This window comes from Pieris brassicae, chromosome 7 (assembly GCF_905147105.1).
Source record: "Pieris brassicae chromosome 7, ilPieBrab1.1, whole genome shotgun sequence".
NCBI classification, from domain to species: domain Eukaryota; kingdom Metazoa; phylum Arthropoda; class Insecta; order Lepidoptera; family Pieridae; genus Pieris; species Pieris brassicae.
In genome coordinates this window covers 4940865-4957615 of record NC_059671.1, presented here as the reverse complement: position 1 = coordinate 4957615, position 16751 = coordinate 4940865, and positions in this window count along the sequence as shown.

Genomic DNA, 16751 nt, shown 5'->3' with positions numbered 1-16751 from the left:
TGAAAGAAATTGCGCCTATAAAACGGCGTTGAAATGATGAGTGTCGTTTTTCACTGTCATTTAGATTTTTTATGAGACGTAAGCTCTTGCAGGCGCTTGATGTATGACGTCACCTGGAAATTCAACATAGTTTAGAATTTCAAGTGATATTCCTGGAATCTCCGTGTATGTTGCATGCGGTATATTGTACAGTTGTGTAGTAAATCTAGTTTCATATAACATTTTGAATTATTCTTGCACCTAGTAGCTATGTTACAAGTAAACAGTTTGATCGATATCCGGAGAGAAAATGAGGCCTAGAAGTATTAATAGGGGAATAATGGTTGAAGATTGAAACAAACAGGATTGTCTGTGAGCCATGCCATGTTTTATGATTCTAAAAGGCAAATTATAATAATATTTCAGTCAAATGAATTTACTATAAATCGTCAAGGCAAGACTAGGTTTTGAATTGAAATATGTCTTTTTTTCATACTGCCTGTTAATTCATTTTGTAACTCACATTTTATATTAATTTATATTTAATATAATTGGCATTGTCTCTTCGACTGTCCGTAATGCATATCCTTAAGCCCATTGGATCCATTTGATTAACCTGACTAGACAGCCTTCATTGATTTACTGGTATCTACTTTAATCCAAAGCTAATGGTTAGGATTTGATCATTTATGCATAATAATTTAATTAGCTTCTATTAGTAATTGGTAATTGGATATAACGGTAATGGGACGATTAGTTAAGTACCCACTTATTGCATTGGAATAATTAGATGAATTAATAATTATTAGTTAATTATTATTCGATCGATTCTGGGAAGACACAATTTATTATTGACGTTTACTATGTTATGAATGTAGGTTACTACGAGCAGAGCAGTGTTGTGGATTTTATTTTTATGCGCGCATTTCGCATTCGTTCGAACGGTGAAGAAAAACATCGTGAGGAAACCGGCTTGCCTGAAACCCAAGTCGACGGCGTGTGATCAGACCTATTTTTTTTACCATATTACTACGGAGTCTGTTGAAAGATAATTTAATATTGTCTTATGTTAACATAGATTTTACACATGAAGAAAACACTTTTTAAACGGATTGAAGCATAGCTTATAAAATTATAATTTATATTATTTATTTTAATTATTTACATAATTTTAAATTTAAATAATTATAAGTTTATAAAGATAATTTAATATTGTATGAACAAACTGCAATGATTACAGTTAACTATTTGAATAACGGGGCGGTAATATATCGCTCAGTAGAGGCTTTGTTTTGTCTTTTTCTTTCGTTATATGAAAATATATATAATTCTAGTATCACAATGTTTGTTCCCATACTCCTCCGGAACGGCTTGACCGATGCTTATAATTTTTTTATGCATATTCAGTAAGTCTAAGAATCGGCTACAAGAAATCTTTCAAACCCCTAAGTGATGAAGAGTGTTCACCCCAAAACATTTATTTTTTAGACAATTTTTTTTGTTTTTTTTTTCAACCCCTATTTTGATGATAGGTTATTTTAATTGAACTAAAAAGAATGTTTGCTGGAAATAATATACATGGTACAACGACGTTTGCCGGGTCAGCTATCGAACATATAAATTCTGTATTGACTTCACGACATAGTATAGGTCCGATCGGCTAATGTCAGACGTTAATCGCCCGTTCGAAACGTATTATTCACCGACACGCGTTGCACTGAATTCGCCACCCTGCAACATTCGCTGCATATCCAACGATAAATATTTACCATACATCGAACAGTCTAAATTAAACCTTATTCTAAGCATATAGATTACATATTAGTATATCTCTGTCATGTTGCAAGACCTTTGAGAACAAATTAAATCGTTTAACTAATCCGGGACAATATACCCTTTGTTTTCCAATGTATAAAATTAATATTCGTTAATATAAACTTCTTTTAATTTAATTAAAATCAGCGTCATATATAAATAGTATTAGTAGAAACTTAATACTTATATTCATTTGTTGATGGCTACGCAAATATTAAGCTAAGATATTAAAGTAGACGTCTCGCAGGCTAAGGAGTGAGACACGGATTCGGGGCAAATTTTCATGTTTAAAAGAGTAAGTTTTTAATAGAAAATATAATCATGAAATGTGTGTACCGTGGACAAGATAACACACAAACTTCATTTGATTTCACAATATTTCTAGGTCTTTAAACTACAAGTTATAAGGGATTTGATCAGATTTGACTTTGATGTTTTTAACTTATAAGCTCTGTGACATGACAATGACAACCGACAGTACCGCCATTCCAAATGTCACATCTTTAATTATTATACTTTGCCGCCATTAACACAATTTGTGTTATATTTGTATTAAACGGAAATCGAATGCTATAATGGTCAACAAAAACTCTCTGAATTATTGAATATTTCGCTAGGTAAATAAATTATTATGTCCTTAGGCACTCATGTTTAAATTAAAACAAAATCCGAACAATAAACAACGTTACAATTGACGGTAATTAATCATATGTAAACAATACCGGACGATTAACGTATTGTAATTAAACGAATCTGTGCACAGTCAGGAATCTGTATAATTAGTATTTAGATAACAAATGCATATTGATTGCTCTTGTGTTATACAAATTGAGCAGTGTTAGCTTAGTGGCTTGCAATAATCAGCGTTCGTTCGAAGCCCAGGTGTGCGACAATAGATTTCATCATTCGTTCTCGTAGGTTCAGTACGGAAAGAAACCCATGGAGTTTCATTGCTTCCTTTTTTGTGATATGATTAAGAAATCATATCACATATATCTTATACGTACATAATTATTGTAAATAGACGTAACGTCATAACGTAAACAATAATTATGTTTATTTATTCCTCACCATAATATACAAAATTATACCATATTAAAACAATATACGATATTATATCGCTACTGAATGTTTTGAGGTTTTCAGTATATAGTGAAATAGGTGCGATTTGTTATACGGTCTTTAAATGCACTTAAAAGGAAAATATGTTAATTGTCTGCTATCTATGATAGAGTATAATAAGAATAATATGTTATTTCATCAATATCAAGAACGAAAGACGTAGATTAAAAATGGACACTTTTACTTTAAGCACCCAATCGTCGTTTTTTAAAGAAGATATATATTTAGGTTTTCATGAAATAACCTCAATACAAAATCAGTGCAAATTTATTTTGAAATGTCAATGACAACTTTTAGTTAATATTTAAAAACTCTTTTCAATGTTTACAGCTTCTTTACGAAGTAACTGAATTGCGTGGATAGTTTACAATGGCGCGTGTGATGAAGCGAATGCTTCCACTCGGTCGAGCGTGAAGATACCACGATACCTCGCTACCTCTACACTTATAGCTTCATTACCTGTTTAGAGATATTTTATGGCTAACTTCACATCATAGAACAAACTATTGGGCATTCATGCACGTTACATGGTTGCTTGGCTTCTAGAGTCACTTAGATAACATAATTTTATGTTATACTAGATAATAAATATACGTTTCAAACATTTTCGTACTTTATATATTATAAATAGGGCATTATAAGGTTCGTAATATTTATATAAAAATAAGGTTATATATGAATACATATATTAGGTCTTAAAAGTGTCATTATGATTCTTATAAATATTTGCTAATGGGCGTCCAAGTGCGAAAACTGACGTAACACGTGTGTCGTCGTCTTCTATGGCTTCTTTTGTCGTGATCTCGAACGTCGTGACCTCAAAACGGGACATTGGTTTATTTAGGTCAAATAGTAAGTTGTCAATGAAAAAAAAAAAACACTTTTTTTAAAGTTATTTATTTAGAAAAAGTTAGTTGGTTAATACGTTATGAATGTACAACAAATTTGTTTTAATATAGCTGGTAACTATTTCAAATAAGAATGGAACTCTCGGCACGTTCTTTTTACATTCTGCTGCTCAAATTGTCGCGCGGTTTCTAAAAACGGGACAATTTTTCGTCTCACAGTTCATTTCGGGAACACCGGGACTCGTAATTGGAAATTGGGACAGTCCCGTTCAAAACGAGACGTCTGGTCACGTTAGTTATACGCCGTTTATGTTAGCCGAAAGTCAGCTTTAACTTATATGTAATATAGATTTGAAAACAAATAAAAATCTTAAAATATTGTTGGCATATAATAAGGCACAGGAATCAACACATCTGTCACATAAACAAGGTCTCAAACAGCTTTAATTGAATGCTCCTAAAATGAATATTTATAAAGCCGTCAACTGTTAATCCGGCATTGTTACAATTTTCCTATTTCTCATGACTGATGGTGCCAAGACAATACGAAACTCCTACGCTGTTCGTACACTGAGAGATACTTTATAAATGAAACTTCGTAATAGAGCGAAGACAGTATTAGGACATACACTTACTAATAGTATTTTAGTTATATTATTCGGTATTATAAGTTCTGTTAATAATAATAAAATATATATAATTATACCATTACACCATTACAGATTTTCTCGTTAAAATTTAAAAATGCCTACTGTAACTGTTCAAATCCTTGAGCAATATGTTGTTGGTGGACGAATTGCAAACTTAATTCCAATATAATAATCTAGTAGCAAATTTGCTACAAAACAATAATTTTCTAGTAAATTAAAGTCCGAAAAGTGAGGAAATATCGCTTGATATTTTTAAACTTAATTACCTTAGTATGTACAACCAGCTCAGTGTATTTCAGGACTTAACGAACAGAAGGATTAAGTTATATTCGACGCCTCTTGTGCCTCACTGATTTATAAGGATTCTCGACTTAGCCCAACAAGCCGTCGTTTACAGAAAATTTTGCTTTAATGTTTAGAAAACGCTTTAATATTGTTTACGTTTATTATTATATTAATTGTTAATGAAACTGCTTAGGTTATACACACGTACCAGAATATTTAATTTCATATGACTTCACACATAGCAATAAAATAAATAAAGATTTACTTTCTTTGATACTGGGGTCTCAATTGTGTTCATTAGGTAATTTAATGTTTGTCTACTCGCTCATACCGAGTTTATCAATAGTTTATCTACAAACAAATAATAAAATATATTTTCTTTATGAGAAAAAGCAGGGGCTGCTGCGCACAGATTTTCTTTATTTTGTCTTGTTAAAGGTTTCAATGTTTTCCTTCATCCTATGACCAAGTAGTTCACGCAGACATAGTTTGAATACATATGTACATAGCTGGAATTCAAACGCACGTCCTCAGGGTTAAAAGTCGTGATTTATCCACTAGAATTACACAGCTCTTTTATTTTATATCAGTTCATATTTATAAACGTGTATGTTCTTATAAATCACACATTAACTATATAGTGATTCTAATCATACTAACGTAGATTTTTATGAACGTTCTTACTATTACAATTCAAACATCTCTGGGCTAGTCTTGTCTGAAATATTTTAAATTCCATGTCTTCTTTTCAAACAGAAACTTATTATTAAATTAATAGAAAATTATACCTAAGAAACTTAATTTTATACATAACCTAATTATAACATTTGATTTTGTTTAAGCGTAGACTTTTCATTGTTATATAGTCTATAAAACAATTAGTTTTGGATTCAATCTGAAAATTGACAGACAATATGACGATTGACTTGGCAGTCAACTGTCATATTTTATCGATTGTCATAGATAATATACAGTTTCTACAAATTCCGTGTGTCGGTTGTGCAATCTATTTTAAGCTTAACATTAGTTTTAAATTTTATTTGTGATACGAAGAAGAATTTTATTTGTGATACGAAGAAAAAAAATCTACAACCATATTTTATTAAGAACTAAGCTACAAATATTTAGCGTAAACAGTTTCTATGAACCGTAAGTTTATCTTGATCTGAAGCATTTTCCCAGGATACAAATGAGTGATGACGGTCCACACGTCACAACTGTATGTGGCAACAGGGTGTTAGGCTGAGCCAAACTGTCGCCGACTTAGATCGATTGGCCGACCACAAGACAGTAGCTAAGTGAATGATTGCTGGGCGTCGCACTTATCACCTTTCCTTTGTAAGATCCATGCGATAGATTTGCATTGAAGGTAGCAGTTATTTAAAAGTCGAAAGGATTTTATTATGACTCGTACAATCACATTTTATTCAGTGTCTACTAAACATATTGATACTCATTTCTTTCAATATGAAACGATTTTTTTTAAAATCTAAAATCTCATATAGTTACGTTTAGTAGGACTATTTCGTTTCATGAGTGTGGTTTACGATTTAATGGTGGAAGTATTGTGATAGAATAGGGCAATATTTTTTCACAACAACGCAATGATGTGTTTTTTTTTTCAAATAAGGTTTTATAGCAACCGAGAGTTCTTAATTATAATCGCCAAGAGACAAAATCGTAGGCATAAACAAATCTGAAAATCATTTGGTACGGGCAGGTGACGGCAGCCGGCAGACAGCGCGGGCCCAAGTGGCGTAAATAATTGATAAATTGCCACAGAGCTCCCCGAAGTGACCCGACCCAAACTTGGAATTTACGACCATTTAATTGTAGCTTAATTCCGAAACTACTGCCACTCATGAAATATAGTTGAGCCGTAGTACCAAAACTACGCTTGAACTAACTACGTAAATTGCATTTGTAATGATTTTAATAAGTATTATTTCAATCACGATTAGCTAGAAAATTATCTTTATGGAAAATGAATGTATATATCTAACTAAAATTCTAATGAATTTTCTTGAATTAGAGCGTGCCAAGGTTATCACTTCGTATTGTAGCAAATCAATATTATCGTAATGTAACTACCACAAAAAAAATTAAATGTTCCGTGTACAGTGCTTGCGTTCCTTCAATAAACACCAAATATTTTTTATTATTTGGAAAAGTGTTTAATATTTCTCATCAGCATCTCTCATAATTACAAAATCAGTCCTGTTACAAATTGGTATCTTAATATGTATCTGGGTAGTAAATACTTTTTATGTTTAGCAATCGTGAGCAATCGTTGCAATATTTTTTGTAAGAATCTTCCTGAATGTAATTTCATTTTTTTGGTATACATAAAGATTCCATTTTTTTTAAAATCTAATTACAGTAAGCAACAATATCTTGTTCATTATACATTGCAATGTATAGTATTGGCTGAATTTAGCGTCTCTGAAACATTCGTTACGCAAATACTGAGAAGCGAACAACTACTAATCATATTAGCCTTATTAATTACTTCCCCTAGCGTTGTTATTGCTGAATGAGAATGTATTGCGAACTAAGCTTAAGTAACTCCCTCGGATGAAACTTTCCTACGTGCTGCATTGAGCGCATTTCCAATTTTAATCAACGTCACAAACTATGGGTTATCTGTAATGAAAAGGATATAGTATATACGTTCTTTTTTTCTAAGGTTACGGACCGGACCTACTGACTGTAGGTTAAGTGATACTGCTGCCCATAGACACGCATTGCTCGAAGGCTCGCAAGTGAGTGGCCTTTTAAAACAAAGTACGCGTTATTTTGTAGGGCCTTATGGTGAATTGGTTCGCAAATTGGTTCGTGTCTTGCCAGTTCTTCTTGCGCGCTCTTTAACATCTTTTCTGTTGGCATGCATAAGTGTACTTGGTTATCTATATGAATAAAGATATTTGGTGTTTGAGTTTGACCTTTATATGTTGCTTTTATGGTCGTCGAGGTAATATTATTTATATTGAAAAACTCTTAAGGTTTTTTCTTCTTTTTATTTTGTACATAATTTGTTTTCCTAGTATAAAGTTCATAAAAAATAGTATGACTTTATATGAATTACAATCTAGCCTACACAATAATTATGGCTAATGAGTAATATTATAAAGGAAAACGTCGGAAAATTTTAAAATTATGTAAAATAATAATAAGTTTATAATAATAGCTTCAATCCATTGAAAAAGTGTTTTTTTAAATGTGTTTTAAGGTGTTAAGTTAATGTTAATAAAAGACAACACTATAAGTAATATTCTGTTGACTAATTAAAATAATTTTCTTATTCTTCTAATAAAAAGCTTAAACTACGGTAATGTTCATTAACAGTCTTAGACCTTAATATTTAGGTCCTTACATATGAAATTGGCGTTTTGTATGGGAGGAACAAAAAGTCGATTATTTTTAAATTTAATATATTTAATTAATCAAAGTATGAACCATTGTTTTCTATGCACTTTTGTCATCTCATAGGTAGTTCATTGATCCCTTTACTAAAAAAAACAGTCGGACGGCAATCAATAAAATCTGTGAACGCGATTTGGACTGCCACATCAGAGTTAATTTTTTTCCCTTGCAAGAAGTTGTCCAAATTTCGAAAAAAATGGTAATCTGTTGGAGCAAGGTCCGGGGAGTACGGAGGATGTCTTAGACATTCCAATCGAAGCTCTTCTAATTTGGTAGCAGTCTGTTGTGTAGTGTGTAGTCTAGCGTTGTCGTGAAGTAGCAGTGGCGTGGAGCGATTGACCAGCCTAGGTTGTTTAGCCGCTAGCTTTTCCATCATGGTTTGCAATTGCTGACAATAGACATCAGCCATAATAGTCTGGCCAGATTTGAGAAAACTGCAATGAACAATACCGGCACTAGTCCACCAAACGCTTACAAGTAACTTTTTTGGGATCAATTTTCGCTTGGGGCAGGATTTGGCTGGCTGGCCAGGATCCAACCATTCCGCTGAGCGCTTCCGATTATCGTACGTGTTTTTCGATGGATCCGCTTCCACAATAGCCTTCAATACTTCATTATAAACTTGGGTCTCAGGCCGTCCACGAGGCTTGTTCTGCAGGTCGAAATTTCGAGAACGAAAACGTTGGAACCAAAATGAACTATGTTTTCTTTTGCAACATGACCACCATACACATCATTCACCCTTCGAGTCGTTTTCGCAACACTAGTGCCACGGCGGAACTCGTACTCGTAAATAATGCGATACTTTAAGTTTTCCATGTGGTAAAATGAGTGACGAAAACAGAAAAAAACAAATGAATGACGGTCATCGAAGCACAAATACATGAGTAAATAGCTGTACAAATTTGAATTTGAAATTCCTAATCAAAGAGGAGGTATTTGAGGTCAAAGTGGCCAGTACGACAAAACGCCAATTTCATATGTAAGGACCTAATATTCTATAATGTTTTGACACTATGTTCTTGTGCCCGAATGTACAAATGAAATGTATGATATATACACAAAATTAATCCCAAACTTTAAATACATACTAATTTTTTTAGTATATTTTAATACATGTATGCAAGAAACAACTCCTTACGTGAAACAAAATATTTTTTTGTAAATTATTGATTTTCCCAGATATTTTTAGAAGTATTTGACGAACCTTGGTTATTTAGTTAACGAAACCACTTTACCATTAATCTAATCTAATAAACCTAGTGTTGTGAATATAAGTGCATGTACGGTATCTCGGACACACGAACATTGTATCATAGAATACTGTTCTATGTTCAGACTGTTTATGACACCTTAGTATAAAGTATTCACTAGTATTGTTGAAAATTAAGTAAAAAAAATATTACTTATTAGTTATAATTATTGTATAGGCTAGATTGTAATTCATGTAAAGTCGCACTTTCTTTTGTAAACTTTTTTGTAGGAAAAAAAACTACATGAATAATGCAATGTCTATATATTTTATAATCGTTACATTTATACTCGTAAATGTAATAAAATCTGTCCGTTACATTGTAAATTGGACACGGGAGGTTGCGGTTTCATAACTGTATGTTATACAGACGTAACCACTGAATTTTGCAGATTAAATTATTATGACCTTTGATTTCGGTGGAAGCCAATTGGTTTCGCGTATCGTGTAATTAAATTAAGTCAATTCGAAAACGATTTTATGTATTTTACAGACTGAATAAATTTAATGTTAGAATTTTTACGTGGAATGGATTGCATTTAAAATATAGTACTAAATTTTAGGCAGTATTAAGATTTATCGTTTTCAATTATTAACTTTTCTAATGTGTTATTTTTGTTTTGTGTTTAGTCTGAAATTGCTTAATCAAAGTGTAATCTCTAGTCAGTTTTAAAAATGATTAACGTATTTATAATTTTTTTATAGAATTGCCAACGGGCTGGAGGAGGTTCTCCTGATAGTAGATAGACTGATGCCGCAGTCCATGGACACTTTCAAAGCCAATGGGCTGCGTTTGCTGGCATTTTAAGAATTGGTAGAATAAGTCAATTTGGTTGGAAAATACCAGTAGTGCGCGCCAAAAACTGGTTTAAGGAAATCACAGAACATCTCAACCCAAAAGTAGAACTGTATTGGACCTAGAAGACTGATCTCCTGCTTACTATAAAAAAAAAAACTGAAGAAAAAATATAGATGACACACTTATGATTTATAAATAGAAGAAAAGCACTAACGCTTCTGAAAATATGTGGAATTTAAAAGCAGAATTTCTATGTCAAAGTTGACAGCGAGTTGAAATCAGCGAAGCGGCAGCGGGCGCGGACGCGACCCGTGACAGATGCGGAGTATATTGAAGCGCGAAATCGTATAGTCGAGCGCGACTGCCACTTACTATGAAAATTGTATTTGGATGTGGTAAATAAGGGGATTTATTTGTTAAGATTCTATTATAAATGTATATTATACACGTTAATTAAACTAAGTGAATATATAAAATATAAAACGTATACAAAATCTTTGGGAATGCTATGAAGTTTTTAGTGCTTACTGCTTTGTACAGCCACAGAGCACTATTTATAATATACACTTTAGTCACTGCTTACATCTTTTTTAATTTGTTAATTAATTTTAATACCTATTTTATGAAATTACTATTTAGCCTTGTGGCTAGTGGCTAACGCATCCATAGCAGGTGTCCCCGATAAAATAATAATTGTTTCAGAGCTGATTAGACGATTGCCTATGTAAACTTCAAAATATTTCCGTCCCATACATAGCGGCTTCAAACAAATTTACCTCAGGTTATTATTTTACGGTTGAATGTATTTCAAAGTACCTTATCATTAGTTTTCACCTCAATACCAAAGTGAAGTCGGTCCCTGTCGTTTGGCCCTTTGTGTTTGTCTAGTTAAATTAAGTTGAAAATTTATTCCGCGTTAGTTCTGTTCCAGTCCCTGTGTCAACGTCGAATTTATAATTTAGGGGTAAAACTAATTTTCATATTCGTATAATTGCTTTTTGATATATATTTAGACTATATTTATACGGCCTTATTAAATTTACATGAAAGTAACATCCGAAAAAGACACTAGTATTTTTAATCTATGTTTTGTAATAAGGTCTGTTTGTACTTATTATGCGTCTATTAAAGAAGCGGGATATTTGAAAATCGAATAGATAAAATTTATGCTCTTTTCTATCGCAACATCACAATTATTTAATGTAATTTTTATTTTTACTATGTAGGCTAAGAAAATTGTAAATAGTCTTTATTTGATTTTTATGATTATTAATAAATATTTTATTATAAATGCCATATTTTAAGTTCTTACATTTTAGGATTTAATTTTATAATATAATACTCTCAATGATTACGATTGGTTTTAAAGTAATAATGACCCTTTTATTTCTAAACTTTAAAATGTCGCGAAAAGAAACGTTTTTAATAGCGTTTTATTACTAGAGTTTACTTAAGCGAAATTACTACTCAAACTGAACTCGAACTGACCCCGAGACGTTTAAAAAAAATAATACAATATATCTTAAAACTACTTAATATACATGCACAGGATATTAAACAACGTCTCCACGGCTACCATATATTATCATTCAAATAATAATTAGTAAAATAAGTCAGTGACCTTTAGGTCTTCGCCTCAGACCTTCTGTATCTTTTTCATGATCATTTGTCAATCTAATAGGTAAGGTGATTACCTCTGCTTGAAACGATGTTTTCCTTCACTATCCGAGCGGACGTAAAATCCGCACACAGTTAGAAAGTCCATGCTCTGCCGGTTATCGAACGTACGACCTAGGCCACACTGCTCTACTCATCACATACATAATAATAAGTAATTTAGAAAAAAGAAACTCATTTCATATACCTGTCAAAATTACTTACCAAGTTCCGAAAACTATGTCCTCGACTCGATATTAGCGATATTACGTACATACATATCTAAATTATACATTAGTTGATTATTAATTGGGCATTAATTTCGCCATTGCACCAATCTATAAATACATAATTAACTTTGTACGGCAAAAAGTTTGCGAACCAAGATGTCAGTCAAATGAGTTTGGAACTGTGTATGAAGATCTGCAAGTGAAGTCCGCTAGATGGCGCATTAATATTCCGGGCCCCGTCAGGCCCACTTCACGCATGCCTTGACTCGGCCGCTCAACGCTCATTAGCTACAGTCTACAGATTTGTTTACAATTCACTGAAACAGCTTTGTTTTCATCTTCGATTCTATAATTAAGATAGATATACGAACGCTTAAAGGCAATTGGTTTTTTTTATTATTTATTTATACGTTCCAAAACAACATGTATGGTTTACTACAATAATATGTGGCGTCATCGAATTATACACATGGACACATCAGTTATAATATTTAACATTTCAAACTACTAAGGAAAACAAAACACAAGCAAACAGTAAAAACTAAAACTGAATGGAAACTTAAAACTCATTAAGAACGTTATACAAAAAAAACGGTTAGTACGAAGATTGTTTTAAAACATTTTTTCATAAATGTTAATAATTCAATTATAAGAACGACATTGTCGATTCATTGGAGCATTAAAAGTAGTATACACCGAGCCATACCCAACGTATAGATGGATATAGCATATACCCAACATATAGATGACTTAGATTTTTTTTTAAATCACCACCGAAATGTTAAAGTGACAAACTATATTTAATTATAAAAGCGAGTGCTATCAATATTAAATTGTTTTTGGGGTAAAATAAAGTAGAAATACTAGAAAACGCGCATATCACGCTCGCTTTGTAAACGTCTCCAAGCGTATCTCATGAAAATATGTTGCAGTTCTGAGCCAGTCTACCGCTGCTGGCGGGCGACATAATCGTAGTTAGATAGTCTGCGCATGCGACAGATATTTCAAATAAAAGTACAGAAGGCATAGTTGGCCGGCAATCGTTATAAATTTAATTTAAATCACACTGTATTAAAACATCACATACCTTATGCTTTGTTGCTATTTATTAACGCTATAAAATTTCTTAATTAGGACTTAGTTTAAAGTTAATCACGCCGAGAGCTATGAACACAAATCATTATAAGTTCGCTCAGTCTTAAGATACTCCAGATAAAGATTTTAAAAAATTGGACCTTAATAAGATTTTAAGCATTTGCCATATAAGAAAATTGTATTTCTACGGAAAAAAACAGCCTTTAAATAAATACCTGTATTTTCTAACAAGTTTAGACGTGGTTACCTATTTGTTGCATTTTATTTAATAAAGAACTAATATTTTTAACACATTTAACATCATAATAACAATATTAAATGCGTAGAACATTTAAATATAGCCAATCAGTTGCTTTAAAATGGTATTTACAACAAATATCTGCTGTATTCCGGTCATCAATTGTCAAAACGGGGTTATAAATTAGGGCTCCCTCGGGCAGCCGAGATTAATGTTAGTATTAATCGAGTGACCGCTGCCACCCGCTCTACCTGCTTGATCAAGCACCAGAAAATAACAGAGCTTTTAATTAGGAGTTGGGTTATCATTATATAGTATCTTTAATTAATAATATCGCCCTTAAGACATTATATCTCCCGAATTACGATTTCACAAATCAGTAATCTTTTAGTGTTTTAATCTAAAATAATGAAGGAGACACACGACCTCGTCTTGTTAACTGTTAAATGAGCGGTTTTAAGACAGTTTATACGCACGACCTCTATGTGGGACTGCCCACTGAAATGTTTCCGAACCAATTCCACTTCTTAAAAGACCGGCGGCACTCGTGAGAATGTCCATAGGCGATCATCGGCATCATTTTATATCAGGTGAGCCTCCTGCCCGTTTGCCCACTTTTCTATACCAAGAAAAAACAGTTGTATAAGCCTATATAAAAATATTTACCGAAAATAACTCGCGATTATTTCTCTAGACTTCGGACGTTATACTTTCTATGTTTGTTATTAAAAAAATAAAGTAAATATATACGACTGTCTCTGTCGTAATCTATATCATTAATTGATTTATGTCAAAGTAAAAAATGATTTATTCATATAGGTAACACAATGTACGAACGTCAATAAAAAAGAAATATACTTTAAAAGCTTCTAATTTTACATTTACTGACAGTTCTCAAATCAAGGGCGAAGAACGGAAGAGAAGAACTGGTAATAAAGTCTCCGCTACTCTTTTTAATCGCCAAGTTTTTTTTGTATTACATAACGTTTGTAAGGAGCTGCAACACCATGTTCCACATGACATCAGCATGAGGCATGGGGAAATAGGAGCACGCACTTACATTGTCTACATTATGTGCTTATCTTTATATATAAAAATGAATCTCTATTTCCCTTGGTTACGGCATCACGCGTGAACGCCTGTAACGATTTTGCTATTGTCAGGAGAAGGTTCTTATGAAAGAAAATTGCGAGGAAAATTTAAGAATACTTAACCACCATATTAAGTAATCATGACTTTTGTTACAAGTTTTTTCAGTGCACAGCGCTTTTACAATTCAATTTTTTTTCATTTCTTATGGCGTTTGACATAACATTGCCAGAATGCGTGCAGCAAATAGCATCAAAGGCCATGTTATATGTCGCCTGTTCCCGTGTAAAAAAAATAATAATTTATATACGCGCTAGAAAAACTAACAAAGAATGTTGTATATCATAAAACATTTTTAGTAAATTATACCAATTCAAAATCAATATTCATAGTTAAGACAGTACAACGTCTGTCGGGACTGCTAGTTAGGAATAAAATTGTGAAGGAAATTCAACCTTTTATAAAATAAATTTAGCTTTAGGGAATGTTTACATGCGGCGGAGTGACCGCCAATTAAATCGCCGCTCACTTAATCTGCACGCCACCTGCAATTAACGAGCGTGTCTTTCGGACCTTCCTCTACATGTACAAGTACCCTGATGAAGCAGTTAGCAAAATTAAATTGGCTACGCTTTATAAGGGATAAAATATATAATGTTTATGTCGAAATATTTGGATGTTTAAAACTGAAGAAGCTTACTCATAAATGAGATTCATATATTTTACTAGGTGTTCTGTTTCAGATAATATCATAAAATCTGATTAGAGCCAGATGTTTAAAGAAAGGCGTTCTATTTGTAAAACTAAATCTGTAATTTATAATTTACTAACTAAATTTATAAATTAATTGCGTAACCGATATAAATTAAAAATTTAGAATATGTAAATAATTATAAGTTTTTAATAATAATATATAGCTTCAATCCGTTCAAAAAGTGTTTCTCTTAATTCGCAATTTATGTCAAGTTTATCCTGTATTATTATTAATATTTATTAATGTCTGGTTTCGATAAATAAATTTTTAATCTTATTTGTGTATTTAAATGCTAACATTCGATTTTTATATATAATCCTACCTATCTAACCAAAATAAGGTTATATAAAAATAATATAATTCTCAGACTTATTGAATATTTAGTTAGCTTTAAGACACGAGAAAGGACTCTTCATCTAACTGCGGCTTATTATGGACTGGGCATTCAAGATTGATTTAAGATTACACCGAATTTGATTATGTAGTTGATCGTATTCAAGAACAGTTAACACACCACTTATCTTAGTGTATTAAGCCACCATTTCGACGCCAGAGAGCCAGAACAATGACATTTAATGTAATTAAATTTCCTCGGCAAACCCTATTTTATCGCTGGATTATTTGATCAAAGGGCTAATCGAGTCCACATACCTACAGTTTAGCCAAAGATAAACTTGCGACATGCGGGTGGCTGTGCGTGTTTAACTAATGACCGAGTCATGGGGGCATATCGAGCTGCCCCCCGGCCTGGGTGGGGCAGGGGTGCGGAGTCCAGCGATATCATTAGCCACAGATGACGCTGTCCGGCGCTCGGTATAAATACATTAAGCGCCGTCAAATTGCTAAGCCCGAAAGTATTTTCATAAGGTTTCATAACTAAATTGACACTGGCAATATCTCAAACTATATCGACAGTTTAATGGCATCAGAATCAATAAACAATGAAAAAGCGGCCACTGCGTGGGGTATCGCGTCATAAAATTCTATAAACCCAATAAAATTCGTGCTCGGCGTTGGAAAGTCCACATAAAATCTCGAAGTGCGTAAACATATCATAAGGGGATGTAGAACGAGTTATCCTCACAAAGAGAGTTTTTCTTAGGGATAAGCGGCGGTTTTCCACAGATGGTTATTTTATACAGTGTAGCTTAACGGCCGGAGCTTTTAGCATTCAGCACCGCGCGCTCTTTACACTAAGCTTGTACGGAGAATGTTGCACGGTTCTCTATTAAGTTCTCTCTCGTACCTGTATTTTAAATTTTTGTCCGGTTTTGCATTAGCATACTCTGTCCGCAGCATAATATATCTTTTTAAACAAAAATACTTGGAACGCAAAAGGAATGTCAAGTATTATGTAATTATGAAACATATTGTTAACGGCCATTAATCTAGAAACTCGTTAGATATCATCAAATATATTTTGAATTATTTGTTATATTCTTCATTTAGTTTATGATATATTTTTTCGGATACAAACAATATTATTGATGTTATAAATAAAGAAATATTAATTTAA